The sequence below is a fragment of the Lepisma saccharinum genome, chromosome 29 (genome assembly GCF_977018435.1).
Source record: "Lepisma saccharinum chromosome 29, izLepSacc3.1, whole genome shotgun sequence".
In the NCBI taxonomy this organism is placed as follows: Eukaryota; Metazoa; Arthropoda; class Insecta; order Zygentoma; family Lepismatidae; genus Lepisma; species Lepisma saccharinum.
In genome coordinates, this window is record NC_139257.1 from 29,017,381 (window position 1) to 29,042,907 (window position 25,527).

Genomic DNA, 25,527 nt, shown 5'->3' on the forward strand with positions numbered 1-25,527 from the left:
ACTATTTTCCATTATTTCTTTTGCATTTTATGCAGTTAGTATCTGAAATGCATTTTGATATTAACTTTCGCACATCTAGTTCAAGAAATGGCTTTAAATATTAGGGGGATTGTTTTTCATAAAGTTTGTTCTGTGACCTCTCACCTACAACTGTAATTATTAGAATTTTGAAAACTGTGGAACCATTTCTTCTTTGGATGAAATGGTAGAATATTACCTTGTTACTGTATTTACACTCCAATGTTTTGGATCCAATGCATTATTACTTTGATTATTCTGTTCGAATACTAACTAAATGAACTTTATTTCTGTTCTTAACAATAAGAGTAACAAACTTACGGCTTTCTTTTATCTCTAAATGAACGACGTCAATTTTCAGGGGCCTCCCCGATGGCGCAGTGCTTGCGTTGTCACCTTGTAATCCAGGGGTCCCGGGTTCGATACTCGATGGAGGCACGTAGTGGTTCGGATCCCACTTTAAAGTGTAGGTCCAGTCCCAATTAGCCTTACTGTTGAATAGAGCGGACTTAAAACACCAAATCAATCAATCTATCAATCAATTTTCAGGGAGGTCCACCGACCTGTTCTACATCCCCCCCCCCCCTGACGCCCATGCCAGGATATAATAATGAACTGCAATATTTTAAGCATATCTTATTCATGTGCTACACGTATAGCCTAGCATATTTGAAATACTTCCAACTAAAGCTGAATGCTGAATGTATAACTGATATAAAGAATGATTCCGTTATGATTTCTTTATTTATTTGTACTATATTATCCTACTGGGAAACAAGTAAAAACCATTGATTAAGCAATTAATATTGATATAATGACGCATAGGCATTTTGAATTAACTCCTAAACAAGCAACTTTTATACGTCTTAATTCGACTTACTTTCATTAAGCAATACATTACATGCAAATTTGGATTTAATGTTTTCCATTTTAACAAGATACTTTCCTTTGTCAACTGAATGTAGAGCTTATGGGTATTATCTTATTACTTTCAAATAAATTAGAGTATCTATTTTGAAATGTAGTTATTATTAAACAGACTTCCCACTATTAAAAGCATATAATTTAATATCCTGACATCTATCGGACAACTTTGATGTGAATTTGACAGTGATTCTCCAACCTAGTATTTATAGGCGATTGATACGTATTATAATAAATAATAATTTCCATAGAATCGTTATATTACTTTGTTCAACATCGGTATGCAGGTGTGCCGGTCCTCGTGGCTGAGTGGTTAACATATTTACGACGTCACAGTTCCCGGGTTCGAATCCCGACCTGGGTATGGATAATTGTGAGTATCCATTCATCAATTTCATCATATTTTCACTCATTCCCATCCTCACAAATTAGCCAAAAGTGGCACAAAGCGAAGTAAAATAAAGCAAATCAATCTATCAAAAAGACATGCGGGCCTTCCCGATGGCGCAGTGGTAGCGTCGTTGCCTTGTAATCAAGGGGTCCCGGGTTCGATACCCGGTGGAGGCACATAGTGGTTTGGATCCCACTTTAAACTGTAGGCCCAGTCCCAATTAGCCTTACTGTTCATAAAGTGGACTTTAAACACCAAATCAACAACATCAACAAAAGGACATGCATGTGTGTACTATAGTAGATACCGAAACAGAGTTTGTGCGGAAGTGTCTTATTTTTCTTTACATTTGCGCACGCTTTCACTTGTCTATGTGTAACTGCCACATTTCTAATTGAACATCTCGATCAAGCATGGGTAGTTCGTTAAACATTACTAAAGCGCTTTCTACTCTTACGGAGGGCGCTCCACAAGCTGGCAAGGGAAGTGGGGAGCTGGGAAGCGACCAATCCAAAGCGATAAGAAACGCTGAACGAGGTGGGGGCAGCACCTCCTCCCCTTGACGTCGTAACTCTCGGCGTCACCGCTGTTGTCTGATTGGTCTGCCGCGTGTTCCCCGATCCCCACTTCCCTTGCCAGCATGTAGAGCGCCCGCCGTAAGAGTAGGAAAGACGTATACGAATTAAATATATCGCCATTACGCACTGTAAAACGTAGCCCAATTTTATCATGTCCGCAAGGATTGATTGATTTGGTTCATTTTACTTCGCCTTTCTACCACTTTTGGCTAATCGCGAATATGAGGATGAGTGATATGATGGAACTGATGAAGAGACATAAAGAACACCCACAGCCAGGCCGGGATTCAAACCCGGGAGGCAACGCGCTGTGATACACTCCGCAACTTACTTAGTCCACGTCTACAATGAGAGAAGGTCTTCGAAAAGTTTGCAAGTCTTGGCAACCATTAATTTATTTAATTTATGCACGTAATGAATTACTTTTAAGTTGAACTGTAATTGCCTTGTGTATGTATTACAATGCAAGCTATTGTTTATTATCTTTGATAATTCAGGGTTTCTAAATATGACGTATCCTATGTCTCTCGTGGAAAAAGGTCATGTGCTTGCCGATAGATGTCAGTCCCTTTTGTTGAATTGTGTCGGCACCTAACGAGGGAAGCCTGAACTACTAAGAAGTCGAGTTACGTTTTTCTGTTTCGAATAATAAAGTGGGGCAGAAATTTCCTTTCCAGAACAAAAATGTTATAACCTTTATCCTCTTTTTAAGTTTGCAAAGTTTTCTAAACAATACTTCACATGTATTCATATGTATTTTTGACACAGTTGCAGGCACGTATCCAGATTGGGGGGCGGAGGGGGGTGTGAACAATATATTTTTAAGGGGCCACCACTTCAACTAATTTACGAGGATCGCCGCAGGCTGAGCAACAAGTGGGGCCAATTCGATCTTAATTTAGCGAAAAGGGGCCAGCGTGTACTCTCGGAAATTTCTTTCACGACCCAAATGGAAAAGAACAGTTTCTGTAATTGGCAGGAAACATTGATTTTTCTCGAGAAGCTGGGAATAGTGGCAAGAAACAGACACAGATATATCAGGTATTAACAATGGAAAATTACGTAGAGGGTTACTACGTTGGATAACATACGGTCTCAGTGGGCGTGCTAGGACGCCACGAGTACCGGGTTTGAGTTCCATCCTGGGCACAACAGCCCGTGAAAACCATGGACGTTTATATACCTGCCGAGATGTGAGATCATCCAAACAGTTACGGGGTGACGTGTGGTCAGCACGACGAACCGCCGTCGCTGTTGTACGTTTCTGTGACCGGGTTACGCTACTTATTCATAGCTTAGAGTTGCGTCTGTCTGTATTTCCTGCACAACTTGAAATCGAATGAATGAAGCATTCTGATATCAGAGTGTTGTGTAGCGTTCTCTTGTACGAGCGGCTAGGGACAGTCTTAGCAACTTGGGAGATGTATGCTAGCAGTACCAAGCCTGAGCTGCCTAACCTATCCACTTAAGCATATTGCTATAAGTATGTAAATAGTTCAGGTGGGTTAAATTTAGTTTCTTTAAGCTATTATATGAATACGTGGTTAGGTTAAGCAAGTCAGGTTTTGTGCTGTTTGCATACAACTCCCAGTTGCTAAGGCTATCCTACTGTTGAGAATTTCTACTAGAGGGCCCTGTAATCGATTGACGCAGTTTTATGGCGGGAGTCCATTATATGATTGTCACTAGTGGAACTCGTGACATGTTGTATGTTGCAAAAGAAGTTTGTTATTGACAGTTTGGGTACGTTAAGTGATTTTACTCTACATAAATACCATGAATAAAAAATTAATATCGAAACTTCGATATTTGATATCATGGTTTCACTTTTCAGAGAATTGCCCTTAAGCACATCTCAAATTAAACTAAATTCCTTACCTTTTAACACGGATAATATTTTCAATATTTTAAAGGGAGTTTCTGCCTCTTAGGGCACATTAGGAGGTGTCCAGACACACATAGCACCCCCGCGCGCACGCCTATGACTAAGACCAAACATTTTATAATGAGATATACATTATTCTCAAATATTGTAGAAGGAGACGCATCAAAATTAACCCATAGATGGCAATCCGTTCAAAAATATTTGTAATTGTGGAACGTCTATTTAAAAATTATTACTTTTTAAAATATTTATTCAAATTTTATGACACTTATATAATAATAAACAAAAATTCTACATTAAGTTGACAGATATATATAAATTGTAAATACGGGCAACATTCAAATCAAATTTGCATATGATGAATTGCTTAATGAAATTAAGTAGAACCAAGACGCATAACTTACTTCTTAGTACAAACAATTCCATTAACAGATCTACACCGATAATAATATATGCACAACAAAAGCAAATCAAGAAAGTATAACATAAATACGTGTGAAATGTAATTCGTTTATATTAATATAAAGGTAAAATTAAACAAACACTTATGCATAATATAGCCATTTCAAGTATCTTGCAATTTATTGACATTTTAACCAATTTTTTTAAGGAATCAATTTGCTGCTGAATATCTGATATAAAAATAACATTTGAATTCACAAATATGTATTTATTACCACGTATTTCTAAAATATTAAGTAATTTATTTTTGTATGTAACAACATATAAATATGTATATTACTTGTGTGTGTGAGAATTAACATCTTCCTCCCCCATGATCATTTAGAAGGATGGCGAAATGCTCGGAAATAAAAGTACTAACATTTTGTAGTAAAATATGCATTATTCTCTACTATAATGGTGTAGAAGGATATACATCAAAAATGTCCCATCAGGGGCGCCGACTTGTCAAAATTATTGGGGGGCTCTGATCACTGAAATAAATTAATGAATGACTCACTCTCTCCCTTTTTTAAGTTTTGACCTCAGTGTTCGGAATCTCATAAAAGCTAGGGGTGGGCGGGATCCCGAAAAGTCGGGACCGGGATCGGGAAATGATTTCTCGACTTTTCGGGATCACGAGCAGTCGGGAAAAACTGAATGCTCATTTAAAAACGTCGTTATTTCTCGACGTTTTCTGCATTGTCAATTTCTGGAACTTATCGTAAATTGTTAGTTTTTAATCCAGAAATCACTTAAAGTGAAAATGACGTGTAGAATTCGAGATTTTCAAAGCTTCGGGGAATTTGGAACATTTCCCGTCCCGAAAATTTCCCGACTTAATCGGGAAATTGAAAATTTTTCCCGTCCCGATCCCGTCCCGCACACCCCTAATAAAAGCCCATAAATTCCTCAAAAATATCAATATTTTAATTCACAGTTCGAATGCAGAATATTAATTGTCCACGGATGGATATGTCACAAGTTTCGTCAACCATAATAGCAAAATATTCCCGACTTTTAATATCTGCTACCACGGAGCGAAAAACAGATCTCTCTAATATATCAGTTATCTCGTTCTGAATGTCATGTGAGAGCCATTTGTAGCCCGAACGTCCTATCCACTACCCTAGTTCATGCACATCGTCTTTTGAAACTCTTTTTAGTAAAAATTTTAACAATACTCATGCTGTCTCTGGTCATAGCCTCCCCAAAGTTGATGGTTTAGCGGTCTTGGCCCCCCCCTCCCAAGTTGATGGTCTAGAAAATTTTAAATGTGTATTTAAAGTTAAGTTCATGTGGCACAATTCAGAGTAAACTTTACAAGAGAAGCAAAATAATACATTAGATCCTCTTAAGCAAATTATTTGGGGGACTCTGCCCCCACATCGTTAATATTGGGGGGGCTCGAGCACCCCCAAGCCCCATGGAGTCGGCGCCTATGTGTCCCATAGATGGCAAACATTAAAAAAAAATATTTCTAATGGTGGAGTGTCTGTTTAAAATTAATTACATTTTAAAATATTTACTCAATTTTACATGAAAGTAATAAAGTAATAACAATGAGTTCTACATTAAGTTGAGAAGGATCAATAACTTGTAAAAATGGACGACATTAAATCCACATTTGCATCTAATGAACTGCTTAATGAAATTAAGTTGAATCAAGACGCGTAAAAGTTGCTTGGGATAGAAACTCCATTATATGAAGATAATCTTTTATGCAGCAGGATAATATAAGTAGAAATAAATAAAGAATTCTCAACGAAATCATTGTATTAGCGATATAAAGATTGTGAGCCGTTTTAGTTGCAAGCACTTTAAAGATACTTACACATATAAAGCATGAATAAGATGTTCCAGTTTATTATTATATCCGAGTTTAAATAGCTTTAAAGAAACAATTAAGAGGAACACAAATTAACGTATAGTCTCCGAGTTAAACTTTAAGTGTATGAATTCGTAATGTAAGGGAAATAAATCTCGAAGATAACATGTACATATTCGTGTCATGTTGTTTTCAAACTTTCCAACTATGTTTACTTAACAAAGAAAATTTTCATCAGATAATGGAACAAGATCACGCTTATGAACCGAGACGAGAACGAGACAGCGTTCTCCTTCACGAGTCGAGACGAGTCTCGGTACTATCGTAATTTCATTTTTACATTTTCTTATTGGTCAGTCCATGCGAGTGAATGATACGCAGTCATAACCCTATAAGTCTTTACTACTCTTGCGACGGCCGATCCTAATGCTGGCAAGGGAAGTGGGGAGAGGGAAAGCGGCCAATCTAGCACGATAAGCAACGTAGTAGCATGTAGAACGAGGTACACGTAGTACTTCTTTCCGCCGCGTCGTAACTCCCGGCGCCACCGCTGTTGTCTGGTTAGTCTGCTGCGTAATCCTCGCTCCCCACTCCCCTTGCCAGCATGAGGACCGGCCGCCGTAAGAGGAGAAAAGATCTATAGTAGAGATGTTGGGAGGACGGACGGACGGACGACAGACCTGGAGAGGGTATTGGAAGGCTGGTGCATTGGTACGATAAATGTCTGAATTTTCTTGGTGATTGCGTTGAAAAGTAGATTATACGTGTACGTAAGTTTTGTCAATAAACCCATTTCGCTATTCACTGTGGTTATGATTACATGCCCTATCGGAGGTTGAAAAAAAATAGCCCTCGTAAATCAGAAAAATTCAGAAATATTCCCAGTAAAGCCAAAAATATGCACAACTGTACTTTCAAATTTCTCCATTATTTGGGAAGTCAGTATCTTCCAGGGGAGATCGACTGGCGTGGGTGTGGGGTATTAAACGAAGTCAGAATCCCTTTAAGAGAGCAATGTGATGGGAAAATACTGAAAATATCCTGAGCTTCACTTTAATTATAATTAAAGTCAAGCTCACGATATTTAAGATAATTATCTTAAGTTTCATTTACTATTAAGTCAGATTTACACCTTTGTGCAAACTGTGTTGTGGAGCCGTCTGACGTCACTAGTTACGCAGAGTCTTGTTTTAGGTCGTCTGCTCTATACATGGCCGGGACAGAGTATACACACTCATACGAGCGTGGCTGAAACGACAAGCGATCTGAAAACTCCCGTACACGATTGCCTATACAGCAGGGGCTGTAATGTACCGAATGTTATTTTTACTTTTGACATTTTTGTGAGAAGCGAAAAAAGGTGAAGAAAGTAGAACAATTGAAACTTGTTTATGGCGATTCTCGTGCCGCACAGAGCAGTGACTGAGTACGTTTTTCCTCAATAATGTTCGAACGGCTATCAATTTTTTGGCGGGATAAAAAAGGAGGGGGCTATTATTGTTCTGCATTATAGGTATTGTCTACTCTTACGGCGGCCGATCCTCATGCTGGCAAGGTAAGTGGGGAGCGGGGAAGAAACCAATACAGCACGAAAAGAAACGCAGCAGCCTATAGAACGACGTGCACGTAGTACTTCCCCCGCTGCGTCGTAACTCTCGGCGCCATCGCTATTGTCTGGTTGGTCTGTGGCGTATTCCTCCGCTCCCTACTTCACTTGCCAGCATGAGGACCTTCCGTCGTAAGAGTAGAAAAGACCCATAGTTGGAAAGAAAAGACGGCATCTGCTTTAAATTTCTTTGTCCGTAATCTTCCTTTCCTGATAAGCTATCCGTTACGCTAAAGATAAGAAAATAAATTATAAAATAACCGATTATATGCAAGATTATTACGAAATTATACAGAAACATGTCTTATTACGAGAAAATTGAAGAAATAAGTTGTAAAAATGCTAAATTGGTAAAATATGTAAAATATGCCTCATTAAGTTCGTCTATCTCGGCTGATTTTAATCAGATAGGTAAAGTTGCCAAATAATAAATATGATGTAAAGTCCCGGGATCCAAATTATAAGCTTCGTAAGATTCGCGCCAGAATATCACATGGAGATCAATTCTAATATTTTTTTTATGTATATCTATAGGGTATTCCATTATCACGGGTGAAGCCAGTGGCGGCGATTGAGTTCGAAAACGGCGGGGGGGGGGGGGGGCAAGGTGTCAGAACCAGGGGTGGAAAGGGCAATTTACTTTACCTTGGTCCATAAGATTTAGCATAGTGAAATGGCAAAAGTGGGGTAAAACTGCCCCCCCTACACACCCCCACCGAATCGCAGCCACTGGGTGGGACACGCGGACTACATCTGATATCAAAGTAACTATTCTAATGATACTTAAGCAACATTTTCCTTACAGTTTCTATCCAATGAAATATGAAACTTGTCACTGCTCATTAAACATAACTACCCTTAAAATACTCTTCCAGATTTGTAGCTACAAGTGAACAATTTTCTGTCACAGGTGGGACAGACGAAACACTGACTCTTTACTCAATAAGGAATTTGTTTTAATATCTGTGAATTGTCATATGATGAAAAATAAATTATTTAAATCAAAAAGAGAAGGTAATTGACCTTTGAATATTCTAGTGGTGTTGAGTGGGAAATGTAACACTTAAAGGAGAAATTAATTGTTTTTTTGGTGCCAAGGGTGGGACACAATACAAAACAAAAGCAAATCAAAAAGTTTAAATAACCCAATAATATGAAAAACACCTTTTTCTTTCTAACTTAATTACGTATTATACTTGAATTTTTATCCAAAAAATAATTTTAAATTTTTCACTCACAAGATAGGATAAAGTTACAGCATTCCATTTAATTTTAAAAATTGAGGTTCAGGGGCGCTTTCACGTGGAATACCCCCCCACCCCGCACACATATATCAAGGACGTATTTGGTGGATCCGGAACCCCCCCTCCCCGAAAGACTTACTAAGTGCAATAATGAAAATAGTGAAATAATAAAATAACTAAAATTATATAATATAAATATATTTGTTAATCGAGTTATTTATTTCCTCCAAACTTATTAAAAGCCAAGGATTATATTGGGATCATTCGAATTTAAATGACGGTACCAAAGAAGATTTATGCAAAATTTATTATTACTTGTTATAATAACAAGCATAAAATATTTCCAGGAACTTTATTTTTCGTCAACTCGTTCTAACGACATTTATTTTTAAGCCAGATAATGAATATGTGCTGTCATGTCACTATCCTTTTATCGTCCCATTTTACCTATTCATATAATAAATGAATTTAACATTTTAATTAATTCTGTTAATTAATTTAATATAATTAAATGATTTTAATTTAAACAATATTCAGAACCCTCCCCCTCGAAATATATTACTAGATACGTGCCTGACACACACACACACACACACACACCCACACACCATCACACACCCACACACACACACACACACACACACACACACACAAATATATATATATATATATATATATATATATATATATATATATATATATATAAGCTCTCGTTTAAGTTTTACTTCTTGAACTAACTAACCCCACATTTATAAATTATATTTATTTCACCTTGTATATTCATAGTACATTATATATCTTCATACAAACACGTGTGCGCTGAAGGAAATAAGCCTACCTAAACTAACCACAAATAAGGAATAAATGCAAAGTGTGAGAATAAACGATAATTTTTGTACCTCTTAACTGTTTATTTCTAAAGCTCTTTTAACTCGGATGCAATAATGAACTGCAGAGTGGCGTTCATTTGGTTCCAAAACCGGGAGGCAAGGTGCCAAAAGAACTGGGGAGGGCAAATACAGTATATTTCCCTTTGTAGATAAGGTTTAGCATAGTGCGGGGACAAAAGTGGCGAAAAGTGCGGGGCAACTGCCCACACCCGCATAGCCCCCTCCTAACCGCCGCCACTGGCAACTGCAACATTTTAAGCGTATCTTATTCATGTGGTACACGTATAAGCATATTTGAAATACTTCCAACTAGAGCTGAATACTTTATCTAAGCTTATAATCTTCCTATACAGCTGATATAATGATTCCGTTAAGAATTCTTTATTTATTCGTACTTATATGGTCATGGAGGAGGCCAAGCAAAAATCCTTGATTAAGCTATTTATCTTGATATAATGACTTATACGGAGTAGGGAGGACTACTAAACAAGCATTTATAAGTCTTGATTCAACTTACTTTCATTAAACAATGCACTACATGCAAATTTGGTTTTAATGTTGTCCATTTTAACAAGTTATTTTCCTTTGTCAACTTTGTGTAGTATTTATGGTTATTATTTTATTACTTTCATAAAAATTGTAGTAAATATTTTGAAATTTAGTTATTATGAAATAGAATTTTCACTATTAAAAGTATATTGTACTAGCCTGACATCTATGGGTCAATTTTGATGTGAAATTGACTGGTTCTCCTAACTAGTACTTACAGATGATTGATAGGTATTATAATAAATAATAATTTCCATAGAATCATAGAAGAACAGTATGCATGTGTGCCGGTCCGCGTGGCGGAGTAGTTAGCACATTTACGACGCCACGAGTCCCAGGTTCGAATCCCGACCTGGGCATGGATGATTGTGAGTATCCATTCATCAATTTCATCATATTATCACTCATTCCCATCTTCGCAAATTAGCCAAAAGTGGCACAAAGCGAAGTAAAATAAAGCAAATCAATCTATCAAAAGGACATGCATGTGTGTACTATAGTAAGCGCGGAGTGGAAGATTTCCGCCTTAAAGGTCTACTTATTAGCCATGGGGCAGCTATGCTATTCGAATGTACAGATACAACACTGTTCCAAATTATGAGTTTATTGACATAATGTGCAAGCACAATTAGACTACATAAAGAAAGATTGTTCGATGATAAACTCGCTGAAATAAACATTGTCTTGTCACTTGGGCCAGTTTCATGGATATTAGTTTAACTAATTAATAATAATGAACTAAATCTGTCTTTGACTGTCAAGTCACTTGTTCACATAGTATAGACGAGAAAGATGATGAATAAAATATAATTGAGTGAGTGAGTGCAAGATCGGAACTTAAAACATTACGGAAAGTACTTATCCTTCTCCTCCACATCGTGGTTCCTCGGACACCTTCACAAAGTGTCTACCTTGAGGGAAACAACTTCCTCTCTCTGGGTCAGAATCCAAAATGCGCTGCCTGAAGGGTTGAGAGGCTGCACCGAGGCTTCCTTATTACGTCATTGCGTAACCGATTCTATTGACCTCTGGTGGCAAAATTAACAATGATTCCATCAATCTGGCACAAATGAAACAGAAATATAACAAAATGACGGCTCCGCGCGCACTGTGGTCCATGCACTTCCCCCTCCCCCCATTTGAAATCAAAAACATGGACCCAGTGGGGCGAGACCCTCAAAAAATAATATGCAAACATTAATGAAAACTTATTAATGGAAGGATACTATTGGAAGTGTAAATGGTTTCTTACCAGCCCTTATTGTTGATCTCAGACAGATGATATAGATGGTAGGTGTCGACTTTTCCATGTCTGTCGATTTTGGAGTAAGGCTTTATGGCTATGGTCTTCCTTCTCCCATTTCACAATTGGAATCTCCAGGATATTATCCTGAAGGAAATACAATTCAATACAAGCATCATTTGACATTACAAAATTATAATAAACATTTATTTTTAATTTGTAACTTCCTCTTCCTTTAATTTCTTACAAAAAATTAATTTGTTTCTTTTAATTACAAATGGCATTTTGGTTTCCAAATAATTACATTCAATATATGGTTTCAGTTGATCTACATGACAACGTCTTATGTTAGTATTATCATCAGGACCTTCCAGAAGAACACTATTTGCGGTTAGCATTTTTAACAATTTTGTATGGGCCTTCGTAAACTAATGACAATGACTTTGTCTTATTTTCTAGCAATGAAGACCTTGGATGAGTTTTTACCGAAACTATATCATGTATTTTATATTTCGGTATTTGAAACTTTATTTGATATAGCCTGTTTGTTTTATTCCATTCTAATTTCAACTTGCGAATTGCCTTATTCCATTTTTCACTCAGATTAACCTTATCCTGCAAGAGTTCCTGTTCAGTTAAACTCCAATTATTTGTGAGAGGATCTAAGGGAGCTCTACCCAGGAATAATTCAAATGGAGTAAGATTAAGGGATTGATGCCAAATAGAATTAAGTTCAAGTTGAATATAGTATAAATATTTGAACCATGAATTGTGATCATCTGGAAAATTAAAACAACAAAAGAGCATCAACTATCGCTTCAGTTTTTGATTAAAAGAATATTCCTTGAGTTGATCTTGGAAGAAACCCGTCTCCTGTAGCGAGGTAATACTTTTCATTAATACCAGAATCAACGCTGAAGTGAAATTAGAAAAAGAGCAAGACAAAACAGTGTAAAGATAATAAAAAGATAAAAAGGTTTTCCATAACTTTTTCTGGGATTAAGATCGTATTTTAATAACAATCAATTTGTTTCATAATCTTTCCAGGGCAAAGAAAGAGAAGTGAAAATGAGGGCTAAATATAAATTAAGTACAATCCGAACATTTTGTAATTAACCTGTAGCTAACAGATGGCGCCAAAAGTGGTCAAGCTGAAATTTCGCTATCTTACCGCGGGCTTTTCAAATACAGGGTGAACCAGAATTCCTATTACACACTTCTAGGGGTTGTAGAGGGGACTTAGTAGATCAAGTTTTAATGAGGAACCCATGTCCGGAAACGTACCGTTTTGGTATTTCACAGATGACAAGATCACATAATTTCACATCTCCATCATCATCTAATCGGACAAAAATGGTATGTGATGGAGTGACACGATACGGAAAACGCTCTGCATACAGACGTTGCGCAGCTCTAACATTACGTCCAACATCACCGTAAATTAACAACATGTCGGTGTTCTCGGCAAACGTGTATTTAACCATACTGTACTGTCTTCCGCAACGACTGATTAGCAACTGACGTGAAGGTCGAAGCACAGGATTTGGGACGTTGAGGGACGAGGTCCTCCAACCTCCTCTCACCTCTCTCACAACCTCACCTTCTCTCTCAGTTTTTTTTTCGTTGTTTGCATATCAAGCTTAGGTTTTTTCTCTGAGAGCGGTTTCGTCCCAATTATGGATTAAGGAAACTAGAAATGTGTTATTCATTATGCAGGTAAAGAGATTTACAGCTTGGTAAATAGGTAAGGACAGGGAAAGGAGGGTGGGTTCTATACCTTGATTCCTATGTTATAAACCAAGGTGTATGTACTAATTAGTTATGACTCAGAAGAAGAATATATGAATGAAAAGAAAATAAGCAATAAGCAAAATAAGCAAAATGTAATAAGTATTTACTAAATTAGTCCTTAGACTAAGTGTTAGTTCTTCTAAATTTATTTGAGTGTGTAATCTAATATATATTAGATACACTTTAATAGAGAAAATATAATAATATGATAGATTATGTAAAATACAAGATATAAATATATACAAGAAAATAACAGTCTACAGATAAATAGATAATATATGCATTACAGGTCCTTGGACCTAAAGCTTCCCGAAAACAAGGGAATTACCCAAGGAAGGACTTTCCGGAAGTATGGGAAGTTCCAGTCTTGTAGTCTTCCTGGCTTCTGGTGGCTTCTTGGCTTCTGGTAACTTCCTTCTAACCTGGGTGGCACACAGGGAGCCCTAAGGCACCATTGGCATTGGAGCTCTGGATGGATCATTCGGCTGTGGATTCAATCTGGCTTCTTGGTGTAACCTTAGCTCTTGAGGGTTCCATAATTTCTTCTTCATTTTCAATCTACTCCCTACTCTTCAAGGCAGTGGAAGATGTTTGGAAGTCGGACTTCTTGAATAGATGATATGATAAGTTGGCAGTTCCACACTCACACGAGCCTCAATCTAAGAGCACTTTGCATACAGTTCTTCCAATCCAGACTTATCACTTAAGATCACTTAGTTCCGTTATTGTCTCGGGGCCAAATAGTCCGGCACCCACCGATTTCACTTTGATCTACTTGATGTAATATAAAATTTCCGTCTGTTTATGCAAGAGGGACCTTCTTCATAAAATCTAGTCTAACACTGTTCAGGGGATTCTGTCCTGAGTGATCTCCTTGTCATTGATCTAGTATTGATTGTTCTCACATATGTAGGAACAGACGAAACTTCATTTTGTTGAGACGAGGATCTGACACTATAATTAAGTTCTTCCATATATGAAATTTCAGCAGCTAGTTTGCTTACAATGTTAAACTTAATTTGGCTGTCAAAAATTGTCTCCTTATTGAACTGGCCTAGGTTACGTCTAAGTTCACTCACATATCTTGAGGCGTGTTCCTTACACTTTAGCACCTTATGTTCGGGTGTGTCCAATTCGCCACAGTTATCACAGGTGTCGCTATTTCTCAGGTTGAATCTCCTGATATACATTTTAAAGGGCCCATGCCCTGTTATAAAGTGTGTGAGACCTTTGGATGGTTTAAAGTATACCCACTTGTTCCTCTTGCCAATGGTCGTTATGAAATTCCTAGTACGTATTGAAGCATCTTGACTCCATTCGTGCTCCCACTTATTCCCGAAGAAGGCTTTAACCTCTTGCTTCCTCATAATATTAATATGATGGTTCGCAAGGAAGTCCTGTCCCGTGCCTTTGGTAATCCAATACTTGGTAGCCGCCTGCTGTACAGCAATGTCCAGGGGGAGGACCCCAGCAATCGCAATAAGTGAGAGAGAGTGGTTTTAAAACCTTCCAAGATCCGAAGAAGGACGTTGCGCTGCGTTGATCTAAGTTTGGACTTCACCCGTTCTTCAAAAGCTATATTAGCCCAGGTGCTGGCAGCGTATGTTATAATTGAGAGAAAAATCGCTTTATAATAAATCAATGAGATATCAAAGGGAACCTTGAACACTGTATTCCCCATGCTGAACGTTCGATGTAACTCCGTCTTCGCTTTTTCTATAACGTAGTCAACGTGCGATCTAAATCTTAAACCGGAGTCAATGTATACTCCTAGGTATTTAAGGAATTTAACATTCCGAATTAGTCTACCATTACGTTTTACACTAGGAGATCTCATAAAATTCCCCTTTAGTAATACTGAGAGAGTTTATGAGTTGCAATGGTAAGTTTTACTTTGCAACACCAAGCATCTAACTGTGTTAAAAGATTCATAGTCGTTAGTTCCAGTTCTCTTCTACTGTTGGCGCCAACCATGATCATCAGATCATCTGCGTAAGCAATTGCTCCAATGGACAAGGGATTCTCATTAAGTTCTTCTAGCAGCGGTTCTATGGTGATGTTCCATAACTTGGGGCCTAATACGGAGCTCTGGGGACATCCTTTATTGACTTCACGATGGACACTCTGATCCTGCCAAACGTAGTTGACCCCTCTGTTATTTAGATAATCACTGATCACATTATAAAGAGCTGTTGAGAGATCAAGCTCCCTCAATGTAGCGAGTGTAAAGGGCCACCATACGTTGTCAAAAGCTCCTTTTATATCAGCAGCTATTCCAAGTACGTACTTGTACGTGGATTCATGGACTGTTCTCTTAACATGGTTAATAGCATCCTCCGTTGACAGTCCTCTGCTAAATCCATATTGCTTTTGTGGTGTGTCTCTGAGGAGCTCTCTTTCCTCTAACCTTTTAAGCAGTAGTTTTTCTAGGATCTTCCCAAAGGTGTCCAGCAGGCATATTGGTCTATAAGATTTGACGTCAGTTCGATTTTTATTTTTATTCTTCAGTATGAGGGTTAGATTGGCTTCTTTCCAGCATGCTGGAAAGACACCCTGTATTAAACATAGGTTGTAGATCTGTTGAAGATGATACCATATCTCATTCTTACAAATCTTAACCAATTCATTCGGGACTGTGTTCGGCCCAGACGCTTTCTTCGGCTTTAATTTATATATAACAGAAGCCACCTCCTCAAACGTAAAGGGTAACAAAAGAGTCTTTGATGTATATATTTGATTTCTTCTTCTGCTTCTTATTTCAGCTTGTATATCATTATCATCTTGGGGATAATCCAATGGAAGAAGATGTTCCATGAGGTAACTCACCGTTTCCTCCCAATCTTTAGTATACTCACCATTTTGTTTCTTAATTGTTGTGAGTATTATTGATTGCTTTAACTTGCCTGTCACCATCCTATAGGGAAAACTCCACGGATCTCGAGTCAATTCTCTTTTAACAAAGTTCGCCCAGGATTTCTGCTTATGTTGCTTTAGCAAGTTGTTATACCTCCACTTAGAGTCCCTATATTTCTCTAGGAAAAACTGCTTATCTCGGAATGTCTTCGCCTGTTGATATGATTTCCTTAGTTTTCTGGTTGTTTGTCTTCTTTTTAACAAGTAATCAGGCCACATGTTAGTGTTTTTGCGGTTTCCAATCTTAATTTTTGCTACTTCCATTTTTAAGATGGAATCCATTACTTTAAAGAGTTCTTTGATTCCTTCTTCCAAGTTTGTTAATTCCTTCAGGGGCAATTCTGAACTTATGTGTCTTCCTATATTTGCCCAGTCTGTATTCATCCAGTTTACTCTATGGTATTGTGTGTTCCGCTTTTTACAATCTTAATTTTGTATTGTTATTCTAATGAGATTATGATCGTTTACAGTCTGATTATCAAAAATCTTCCAGTCTATATTATTTACTGCTCCTTTTCGATTTGTTATGCTGATATCAATATTAGATTCTGCACCCTGTCTATTCTTAAACGTAGGTATGTTTGATTCTCTGTTTAATAAGTCTTTTAATGCGATACTGTCCTCCATTAGTCGACCCTTATCATCAGTTGTCTTACTGTGCCATAATTTTGATTTGGCATTACTGTCAATTGCTATGAGTATCTGATTTGTTGAGTAGCAATCAATTATTTGTTCCATGACGTTAAGGAACGGGATGATTGGATCTTTGTTCGTATTGACAGTATATACTGAGGAAAATCCAAACCGATCTCCCAGTGTCTATTTCAGCCACTTGGCAATGTCTTGACGACAGGTTTTCATTCCAATGCACTCTGTAATTATCATTAAGTACAATTATTGCTGCTTGCGGTTCATTTCCATGAATTAAGATTTTAGCTGTCGTTGGTAATCCAACTATTGCACCTTTGACCTGATAAGGTTCTTGAATGAGTATAAGATCGGTATTTGTCTGTTCACTAATATGTCTAAGTTCTTCGGTAGCCATCTGAGACCTTCCAGCATTTAACTGTAAAATTTCTATGGCTTCACTGTTGTTCCTATAAGATACATTTTGATTGCTATCCATAGTTAATTTTACTGATTGTCCTTTCCCACAAATCATGAAAAGTTGGACAGACCTCTTGATTACAGTTACGCCTTCTATACTTATGTTCCTTACATTCTTGGGTTCTGTGGCTTTCTCCACATCTCTCACATGCTGGTTCCCTCTCGCTGTGTTTATTAACATGACCAAGGTCATGGCAGTTATAGCACGGCGGGATTGAAATAAAATCCTTGGTATTATGTATCGAGAATGGAAGATAGTTCTGCTGTTTGTTCTTAAACATGTTTCTAAAAGTCGGAGTTGTCTCAAGCACAATATGGCTAGCAGCGCCATCCCTCCTACCAGTCCTAAAAGCAAACTTGACATTTTGTTTGAGTTCCTCCAGCGAAGTTGATGTTTCAAAGTTGAGAGTATAAATGTTTTCGATTACTTCTTCATCCTGGTAGGACCTTGGTACGTCATAAATGATGACCCGAGGATTTCTTTTCTTAATAGGTTCTGATGTGATGCCTCTTGACACCAGTTGATTATGTGTTTTCAGTTTTGTAGCTTCTTCCTCGGTTACCACATTAGAGTATTCCTATTCGATCTTACATTTCCAATCCGTATCTTTTATTTAGCTGGATCGATATACTTGGTAACGATTTCTTGTATCTCTTTTGGAGATTTATCTTCAGATCTTAGGAAAAGTGTTGATCTTTGCGTCTTTTTGTTTTGAACTGGAATGTTCTTTGGAGTATGAGTACTCTGGACAATTTCTGTATACAAGGGCTGGTTATTTATACCACTTGTGCTTTGTTTTGTTAGTGCTTCTCTAGTAGTTCTTATCTCTCCCTGTAAGAACTTTTTGTCCTCTTTTATTTCCTTGTTCACAGCATTCAAGGTTTCAATCTCCACTCTGCTGTCCTCATAAATGGCCTCTAGTTTGGACAAAATAGTGGTAAACAAGGTCCTGCTAGATATTGTCAGCTCTCTTGCGATACATAGTTGGAGTTCATTTATCATAAATCTAAAGGTGTCAAGTTGATAAGCAGAATCATGAGTGATTGGAATCTCTCGCTCTCTCGCTCTATCTCGTCTCCTAAACCACCGGTTCTAAACGTTTGGTTAAGTTCGGTTTCGATTTCCTCATTCACCTGTCCCTGGTTCCTCTTTTTAGATTCAGGCCCATCAAGGCTCATCCTTCTCTTATTAGAATCCTGTTGATTCATCTTGACGATTACACAAAGACAGGTTATACAATATCAAACATACATTTAAGACTCTAAAAATATCGATTGAGCACATTTTAGCGACACACTTTAAAACCTCTCGGGAGAACACAAAATTCAACGAGGACAACACTTAAAACTCCCGAGGGCGGCTACCCAATCCCTGGGGCACCAAGCCCAGGTCCGCCCGGCCTCTACTGCTCACCGTTCCTCTACCACAAGCAGGTGGATCCACTGATTGGCGGCAAGGATGCTTTAAATACGTAGATATTGGTTCACACAAATCAGTGGGGGCCGGTCACGGGGGTCGGGTCTAAGCACACCGGATTGTAAACAGAGGACGTTGAAAGAGCACACATGACATCAGGTGACTGAAGACATTGCACTCCCTCAATGTGGGTTGCCTGCCGTGAAGCGGGAGGTGTGAAATTATGTGATATTGTCATCTGTGTAGTACAAAAACGATACGTTTTTGGACATGGGTTCCTTATCAAAAATTGATCTACTAAGTCCCCTCTACAACCCCAATGTAGATTTGTGTGATACGCAGCATTACATTTTGTTATATGTTGACAGCGTTGCTATCAGGCTAGCCTAACAAAATGACCCTTTATTTGTTCTATAGCCTTAGACCTTTATTATAACCTAAAATTATTCCTAAAAGTTTTATATACAGGGTGTCATAAAAATAAGCCACATAACTTGAGGAATGTGTTCCTCACGTGTAAACAATGAAAATAGTTTACATAAACAAAGGTTCGGAAATGCTTTGTTTCAGAGTTATTAAATCGAAGTGATATAGTGGCGTAATATTGATTCAAAATGAAGTAATGTTAACTGTCGTCACCAAGGGAACAAAATCCTAATAATCGACAGTGGTATACGCTAAGGTTATATTTTAGATCCACAGATGTCGTGAGGGATGTCGAGACGAAATTCTACAAACTCTTTATTCTCGACTAGGTCTTGGAGGTGTGTTCTCCGTCCAGTCTCGACTTCCTACCCCAGTCCACCCACTCCCTGCTTACCCCTTTGGACGCCCCATGGCTGTGGCTACCATCAGCCTCCATCGCGAGTACGCCCTTGCTGCCTACTGAATTTTGGGGATTATGCAAGATTCCGAGGACTCGTAGACAAGATTTCGGGGCCGTTGCAAATTACGTCGTTTCTCCCCGATTTAGATAATTCAGAATAGGGAAAGGACTTTAAGGAGCAAAATTATTGTCGGGCAAGGGATAAAAAGTTCCTGAAAATGTTTTCAAAAAGTTGCAAAAGAATTTGCTGATAAAATGCATTTATCCAGTGCTCTCTTTTTCTGGGCCTTCTGTATATAATGCGCGCGGACCGCGTAGAGAACTGTGGTTCTGCCGAATAGGTGTTGCTGAAGTTTGTGTTTTCTCTCGCGGGTTTTGCTACATTATCTTGGGAACTATTTGGGTTGCAATGATTATATTATATCATTTTATATCTCTCGTTCTGCTCTACCAAATGAGACTATAGGATCCTATGTAGCTGCTCAAGAAGAGTGAAAACCAATTATTTCTCTGTCCAATTTTTTTAACAAAACATGGAAGAAAAGGAAGGGAAAAGGTGCTGAAGAATCAAAAAGGGGGTAAAAAGGAGTTAAATGTGCTAATTTCACGAAAAGGTGTAAAAAGGTGCAACAAAGTGTAGTTGATTTTACTCGATTTCATGTCCTAAAATACATATCTCAAACGAAAGGTATGAAAACAGCCATATTTTCGGAAAGGTACAGCACCTTAAAATCCGTTCCCTATATAAAATCAATACATGTTAGAAATTACAAGTACTGAGACCAATATACTTTAATATTGTAAAAAGAAACACCTAAATGTTCAAGCATAGATGGCAGTAGTTTTACATATGCATATCAAATAGCGGACATTTCTATAAAGAATCATTATGTCTTAAAATATTTACTCAAATTATGATTATAGTAATAAAATACGAACCTTGAGTTCTACATTAAGTTGACAAAGATAAATGACTTGTTAAAAATGGGAAGCAATATAACGACATTTGCATACGATGTATTGCTTAATGAAATTAAGTCGAACCGAGATGCATAAAAGTTTATGTTAGGAACTAATGCCTACGGCGTACATATCATTCATTATATCTAAATATATTGCTTTACCAAAGCTCTTTACCTGCTCCCCACCAGAATAATATAAGTATAAGTAAATAAAAAAATTTCAACGAAATCTTTATATCAGCGATGCAAAATATTGTACGCCAAAATTAAATATTCAGCTCTAGTTGGAAGTATTTCATTTTCGATGATTTGTTGTATTTAATTCGGATTTTATATTTATATGGATTTAAAAAACATTCATAAAATTGTTTGTATGTTTCTTGGCACTATACATAGATATAGGTTATCTTTGAAAGGTTTTCCTAGTAAACGGTCCTGTAAGATATTTGAACAGTTTGATTCAAGCAAGTAAAAAATTTAAAGTAAATATAAATTTCTCTGTTTCTTATACTGTACCTAGGTATAAAATTAACGTATACTATGGAAATGTTTCTTAAGTGTGTTAATGAAATTATCATAATTTCAGTAACATTTCTTCCAGTAAAAATAAAACTTTATGGATGTACTCTGCAATTACAACTTAAAATATTTTTTATAGTGTTTGTAGCAGAATTTTGCAATATATATCAGCTGACATGTTTATTTACAGTTTAATGATAATGACACTAATTGCAGTTCAACATGCAGTGTTTTGTATATTATTTTACACAAAATATTTGCTATTTTTTCCAACAAAAATTATGGAATTTTAAATCAAGACATATTTAAGTGTGTTTACAGTTTGCATATTACATTAACGTTCCAATGACTTGCACCCCATCACTGCATGTATTATATTTCCTTTCTTTTACTGTCTTAGAGCCTAATAAACATTATTAAATGATTACGAGATTAATTCACTTTGACCAAAATTAATTCTGATATCTACAAAATTATTGTAGAATCTCAGAGTTACATTAAGTACATGAATTCTTAACGCGAGGAAAATAAATCTCAAAGCTAACACACATATTCGTGTCATAATGTTTTCAAACTTTGGAACTATGTTTGATTTAGAATAAATATTTTCATCAGATAAAACGACAAGATCACGTTTATAAATGGAGACAAGAACGAGACTACTTTCTCCTTCAAGAGTCGAGAGAAGTCTCGCTTCTTGTCGGCACTATTGGAATTTTGGTGCGTCCGTCTGGATTTTAGTGTGTTAAATAATAGGGGAGGTAAATTTGGTTAGAATTTTGGTGATGGGTCAAATCCTAGTTTTTATTGGGAAATAAATTAGACACATATATCATTCTTCACTTCGTGCGAGTCCGTGCTATAACCACTCATATCACTCGTAACGATTTTACAGTCTTGTCTCATTTAAAGGCTATTACAGTGTCGGCGATTAGGGGACAATTGCCCCCCCCCAGTTTTCGCCACTTTTGCCCCCGCACTATGCTAAATCTTATCTACGAAGGGAAATGTACTGTCTTTGCCGCCCCCAGTTTTGGCATCTTGCCCCCCCCTCCCCCCTGGTTTTGGGACCATATCGCCGCCTCTGGTAGCTAACGTTGTCCCCATGTAATTAAGACGGGCGACCTTAGGAGAACATAGCTACATGTCAACCTCCTTGCCACATAGTGCACGCTGGACACCACGAAGTTTTGGAGTTTGGAACCAGCAGCCTAAAGAAATCTCTGTCGACCTCATGTTGTGGATTTCTCATTGTGATTATCATTTCATCATATCACCATCTTCGCAATTATCCAAAAGTGGCACAAGAAGCAAAAAAAAATCAAATCAATCAATCAATTGTAATCAGCTGGTTTCGAGTTAGAAATTAAAATACAATAAAATGTATTATTCACTACCTTAATGTTAATTATTCACTACTTTACTCTCTAATGTTGAAGAAGGAGACACATCAAAATTGTTCCATAGATGGCAGTCTTTTACAATATATTTTTAATAGTGAAAAATATGTTTTAAAAATGATTTCATGTTAAAGTATTTACACAGATATTAATTAAAGCAATGGAATATAAACCGTAAGTTCTACATCAGAATTAGAAAGATAAGTAACTTGTAAAATGGACAACATGCAAACTAAATTTGCATATAGTTTATTGCTTAATGAAATTAAGTAGAATCAAGAAGAATGAAAGTTTATGGTTAAGTAGTGTGTCATAAATCAAAGTAATTAACATGCTATTATATTTTTTTTCAGTTTCGAGCCGAATTTTAGAATCTGTGGCGATAAGGTATATTCGGTCATATATTATAAAGGATTGCATTGTTATTTAAACTGTTACCCACAAAGCCTTATTTAGGATAATTACTCGCGCGCAATAAATAATTACTTTTGATTTAATCTTGTTTAATAAATGGAAAGTTTTAAGATCATATTTCAAAATGTGTAGCTTTATCTTTGTGGATTCTTGCCTTTCCATATTTGCCCCCCCTCCAAAAAAAAATCTGGCACCTGAGAAAATAGGATTGCGCCAGAATGAGTCTTATTTTATTTTCTACCCATTCTTGCACTATACCACAAAAATATAGTACACTTAAAAATGTTACATTAAAATATCCTGGTTGAAATTCCTTCTTTTGAAAAATAAAAGAGATACAAAAATTAACGCATCGTCTCCGAGTTACACTTAGATATGTGTATGAATTCGTGACGTAATGAAAATAAATCTCCGAGCTAACATATAGTATCCGTATATCTTTTAAGAACTAACTCTTCTATAGAGTGATAGCTAACGTTGAGAAGAATTGTAAACGTAAACCTATTTTCCACACAGTGCACGCTGGACTCCGTTTTGCCAGCTAAAGGTGCCAGAGGCGGAACCGTTGGGGAGGCCAAGTACCAGGATAAACGTACCAATAATAATAATAATAATTATTATTATTTTTATTATTATAACATTATTAGTATTAGTAGTAGTACGTAGTAGTAGTAGTAGTTTCAAAGACGATATTTTCCCTTTAAATTATGCAAGAAAGGGGCAGAAGTCGGTGCTAAAGCATTTGCGTTCAAACAAACTAGTTGAATTATTTTTTCAACACGTTCAATTTCACATTAATAATGAAAAACAAGCCCAAACTATTTTCAAGGACAGAAAATGCTTGATAAATGCATTCCGAATATAATTCTATTTTACATCAACATGTATAATTTCCTGCACGATATTTGTTGCACATATACGCAACATGGAGCCACGCAAAATATGCAACGTGCTAACACTAAATTGTGTACGTATTCAAAGTTTTTTTTTTATACGAGGGACGTTCCGAAAGTAAGATTCGTCATATTTTTCACAGGGAAGCTTTATTATAAACAGAAGAATACAATGTCATAACAAAATACAATCTCCTGGCTATTTTTCCACGCCACCAACGTTGATACATTTGTCCTATCGTGAAATCAATTTGAAGAAACTCTCCTGGTAAAAATCGGTGCCCACCGATTTAAGGAAGTTGTTCACAGCCAGTTGCACCTCTTCGTTGTTACAACATCATTCACTGTACTCTGTCGACGTTCGTTACAGTCTTGGACGTGGAGGGGCGCCCATATCGGTCTTCATCTTCCACACTCTGCCTTCCTTTATTAAACATTGAACACCAGCGCCCAACCATCTGACGGGACATGACGTCGTCTTTATAGACGCTCTGTAGGCGTCGATGAATATCTGAAACACTAGTCCCACGCGCCCATTCACAGCGCACGACAGGACGCACTTCCATTTGTGACCGCGTTTCCAGAACATGTCTTTCTGCCATACTGGTTTGCTCTCGAATGAGCTCGGGCACGTCGGTCTGCTGCTTATCTCTATTCTTCGGCACTCTGCGCATGCGCCATCGCTCCTCTGCTCTCGCTCCTCCCATCATGATTTCAAGAAAGATTGTATTTTATTATGGCAATTTGTGTGTTTCCCACATTGTAATATAGCTTCCCTGTGAAAAAAAAATGACGAAACTTACTTTCGGAATGTCCTTCGTATATTACACAATCAATTTATCGGTGGCGTCGTTGCCTTGTAATCGAGAGGTCTCGGGTTTGATACCCGGTGGAGGCACAACGTTATACTGTAGTTCGAGTCCCAATTAGCCTTACTGTGCATAAAGTGGACATAAAACACCAAATCAACCAACCATCAATTTATCCATCTCATAATAAACCAACAGCAAATATTACACAAACGGGCACACTCCCTTTCCTCCAAAGAATTGTTCATGCATTTAAGACAATATCAACCGTAGTCTTAACTCTCTCTCTTTCTGGTCATTTACAATGAATTACAGAAAACAAAGAAAAATTGCGAGCGAAGCGAGCAAGAAAACTTTACGATAGTAATTGCCCCCTGTAGGTACCCTTGGCCGTCAATGTTTCCCCCTTTGCCCCCTAAAACAAACTTCCGTCAAAGGTTGGGGGCATTTCACACACCCCTCCCCTGTGGTTGCACCACTGAACGGTGCTCTGGCGTCTAGGTCAACAGTCAGTATAATGTTCTGTGAGGCTCGTGCTGTGTTCTGAAATTTTATGTTTGTGACTTTCTTTTCATCCAATCATCTTCGCGATTAGCCAAAAGTCCCGAAAAGCGAAGTAAAGTAAATAAATCAATCCATTGTTTAATAAAGATTTGAAATTAATAGTACTAAAACCAAACATTTTCTAATAAAATATGCATTATTCACAAATTTGAAGAGGACACATAAAATTTGTCCCATAGATTGCAGAATTTTAGAAAATATTTCATATGGTGGTAAGTACGCTGAAAATTAATTTTGTTTCAAAAGATTTACTCAGATTTTTTGGAATGCATTGGAATACTTATCTCAATTTCTGCATTTACTCGACAAAGTTAA